The sequence below is a fragment of the Stenella coeruleoalba genome (assembly GCF_951394435.1).
Source record: "Stenella coeruleoalba genome assembly, chromosome: 16".
In the NCBI taxonomy this organism is placed as follows: Eukaryota; Metazoa; Chordata; class Mammalia; order Artiodactyla; family Delphinidae; genus Stenella; species Stenella coeruleoalba.
The window spans coordinates 62,862,064-62,866,414 of record NC_137162.1 but is presented as its reverse complement, the minus strand read 5'-3'; positions in this window follow the sequence as shown (position 1 = coordinate 62,866,414).

Genomic DNA, 4,351 nt, shown 5'->3' with positions numbered 1-4,351 from the left:
CTTGCTATGTGAATGATTAAAATATTTATATTCTCAAATCTCTTCTCATTGTCATATTTATCTTTGGGGGCAGGATTGCTCAGTAGTTTAGGAAGCTATAATTGTGATGATTAGAAGGTTTTAAAAATATTCAATTTCAATTTTAAATATATAATGCTTTTAATTAGGTGGCTTAAAACACTGTCATAAATAGGACGCTTATTCACTTGGAACTTTGTTGCATAACCGATTTAAAAAATAAAAATTTGAACTCAGTATTTGGTGAACTGTAAAAAGTTGGCCAGTTAATTAGAAATGAACTGAAAAAGAAATTTGTGTCTTTAATAAAGAGTACAGTATCTAATCCAGTGGTTCTCAACCCTGGCTGCACATTCAAATCACTTTAGGAGTTTTTAAAAATAATCATGCCAGGCCCTATCCAGGCCAATAAAATCAGAATTTCAGGGGCCCGGACAGCAGCATTTAAAAACTACCCCAGGGCCTCCCTGGTGGCGCAGTGGTTGAGAGTCCGCCTGCCGATGCGGGGGACGCGGGTTCGTGCCCTGGTCTGGGGGGATCCCACGTGCCGCGGAGTGGCTGGGCCCGTGAGCCATGGCCGCTGGACCTGCGCGTCCGGAGCCTGTGTTCCGCAACGGGAGAGGCCACAACAGTGAGAGGCCTGCGTACTGAAAAAAAAAAAAAAAAAAGAAAAAAAAAACTACCCCAAATTGGGGCTTCCCTGGTGGCGCAATAGTTAAGAATCTGCCTGCCAATGCAGGGGACACAGGTTCAAGCCCTGGTCTGGGAAGATCCCACGTGCTGCAGAGCAACTAAGCCCACGTGCCACAACTACTGAGCCCACGTGCCACAACTACTGAAGATAGAGTGCCTAGAGCCTGTCCTCCGCCACAAGAGAAGCCACTGAAATGAGAAGCCCCGCACCGCAACAAGGAGTGGCCCCTGCTCGCTGCAACTAGAGAAGGCCTGTGCACAGCAACAAAGATCCAAAGCAGCCAAAAATAAATAAATTTATTTAAAAAATAAAAACTACCCAGGATTGAGAACCACCGTTCAAACCATTTAATTAGTTATTTCTCTCGCTGGTGAAGAGAGAAATAGCTAATTTCATTGTTTTGAATTGTTGCGGAGGAAAAACTACCCACTTTTGTGTTTGAGAGCCTACTAATTAAACTGACAGATTAGCGAAAGAAAAGACAGTTGTAGTCGAGTTAGAGGAAGTTCACAAAAGTGTGACTTAAAGGGGTGGTTAGAATTTGGGGCTTATATATCATCTTGCTAGGGGAAAGGGTGAAGTGCGCTTATAAATGACTTAGAGGAAGTTGTGGGGAGAAAGCACTAATGGGAAAGCCAATGATTTTTAGGAAAGATAAAACGATCCTTAGGAAAATAGATGGTAGATATGGTAGTTCTGTAACGAAAGTCTGTTTAGGTGTCGATATCTCGCCGTCTCTGGTGATGAGTTAATCTTCCCTGGTTGCTCCCTGTGAGGGGATTTATGGCAATGGAGTTCTTTGGGGAGGCTCTGCTATTAGGCAGACAGGATTTCAGGAACTCCAATGCCTTCTACTAAAAATTTTATGCCCCAGTGGCATATTCTGGACCCCTTCAATGTGGATCAAGTAGTTGGAATACTCAATTCTAATTACCATGTGAGTCAGTAAATTCTTAAATTGTTCCTTTTATATTCAGCTGGATCTGTTGAACACATACACAGGCACTCTCCAGGGGGTTTATACTAGCCTGGATTGAAATGTAACACATTTTACAGTTTCAAATCAAAGATACAGTGAGGAAAATATGCACTCTCAAATATGACAGATCCCTTTTTAGGCTTGGGATCTTCTATGAGCATAATTCTTATGTCACTCCCCTATTTAAAATCTTTCAGTGACTCGATTCCAGGAAAAGCTTAAATTCCCTATTACAAAACACCTTAAGCTCCAGCTATGCCAGACTCCTTGGAGAAGGCGTGCCCTTGTGCTGGCACTTCACTTAAATTCTTGTAAGACTCTCCGGGCCTTGTCTGACACCATCTCCACCTCTAAGTCAAAGACATGTCCCTTTGTTGTGCTTCCAAGTCATGCTGTGCACACCTCCAGGACTGTTTACCACACTTCTAGAAGACTTTTTAATTGTATGGACTTAATAAGCCTCTTGAGGGCTCAGCCTGTTTTGTTTTGGTATACTTTGTGCTTATCACATAATACATTCAATATCTGAATAAATGGATGAAGCTTATTTTCCTAGTGCTTATAAAATTAAAGGTGTCCTTTAGAAAAAAATGTGTCTAAATGTAATAAAATTACAGATAAGAACTGTTATGCAACTTAGTATTGGAATAAAGGAAATAGACTAGGCTCTCTAGGAGTCTTATCAGGCTGGGGAGAGAAAGCAAGACAGCAGAGCAGGACCATGTGGACACTATCTACAAGTGCCACAAATGCATTTGATAGTTGCTCCCTCCCTAGGTCTGGGGAAACTGGACCAGATAATCTCTAAGACCCCTTTCCTGCTCTATTACTCCATGATTCTAAGGGATAAACAATTTGTTATCCAGATCATGATAACCTTACATTAGAAAAATACTCTAGAAATGTCAAATTACAGAATCTGTAGGCAAGATGTGAGGGGGAGAAATCTACTAGAATGTGCTTTTGAGAAAACTTATAAACCAGGTTTTGTTAATAGCAAAGGCAAAGAAGAGAGAACTTAGTTTATTCCCCACGACTAAGGATATCTTTACTTCTCCCACTTCCTTTCCCTGTCCCCCATTTATTTCTCTATTTATGCATTCATTCAGCATTTTCCTGAGTATTTCCTTAGTGCTATAGTTCCCTGAAGGAACTATAACCCAGAGCAGTGGTTCTCAAAGTGTGGTTCCGCAGACCAGCAGGGTCAACATCACCTGGAAACATGTTATAAATTCGTACTCTTGGGCCCCACCCCAGACCCTATGAATCAGAAACTCCAGGATTAGGGCCCCAACAATTTTAACAAACTTGCCAGATGTTTCTGATGCACCCTGAAGTTTGAGTACTACTACTCTATAAACACAATTATGATACAGTTTTAGTGGTTTGATAGCAGTTGTACTAGGCACCCAATGTGTTCAGAGGTATGTAGGTGAGAAACGATGACATAACAACCGGCCTGTAGTTCTGGCATGAATAGTTCTTTGAACTCTCATTAGCCTAAGAATAATAAACATTTTCATTACTTAACGTTAACCGTTAGTATGACCAAAACCAGATCAAAAACTCTTTGAGGGCAAAGGGCCGTCTACTTGAATCCCTGATGTTTAAAAAGTATTTGGTGACGGGCTTTCCTGGTGGCGCGGTGGTAGAGAGTCCGCCTGCCGATGCAGGGGACAGGGGTTCGTGCCCCGGTCCGGGATGCAGCGGAGCGGCTGGGCCCATGAACCATGGCCGCTGAGCCTGCGCGTCCGGAGCCTGTGCTCCGCAGCGGGCGGGGCCACAACAGTGAGAAGCCCGCGTACAGCAAAAAAAAAAAAAAAAAGTATTCGGTGAATCAAAGGCACAATAGCAAATTGTTACTGAAATCTTATTTGACATGCAATATTACAAATCATATGCCGTGCTCCTTCAAGTTGCAAGACCTTGATGTTTTAAGTATAATAAGAGATAGGGAAAATCCAACGGCATATCTTGAATTTAAGATGTTGCAACCTCAAATGAAACAGTATCCAACTAATGCAAAAGAAATTAACCTTTGCCCCGAATACGGGGTACATATTTTTGCTACGCGGCTGTGACATACCAGCTGCTAGGATGATGTATACAAACTGCTCATATTAAAGTATAAGTACCTACACACGTCATACAAGGGGTGTACCTAAGAACTTGTGGAACAAAATTCCTTAACAACGGTCCTGAAGGGCAGATCAAGTTATGTTCTCTAACGCCTTCCATCAGGAAACGAAAGTTAATAATCTAAGGAACTTTCGGGAAATGCTCTTCAAAGCTTCGAGTCCGCAAGCCACGGTGGCGCCACAACCTAGAGAGTTGCGTCTCTCACCAGTCGCACCCACAAGGCTTGGCCGCACTGACCACGTGCTTCCGAACACTTACCCGCAGGGCCAGCTTGCGTCATGTGACACACCTCGCAGGTCCCGCCTCTCATCTGTGACATCCCCAAAGATGCCAGATTATTTTTTTAAAGAAAGCTGGCTCCAATCTCCAATAAAAAAGAGAGAGAGAACAAGGACTTGCAAGCACTTATCTTCTGTGATTTTCGCTTCTAAGCTTTTCCTCCCCTTTACGAGCAATCTTCCGGCACTACTTTTTCCTTATTGATCGGGCGTCTTCCTGGGCAGCTCCGCTGTTCTGGGTCT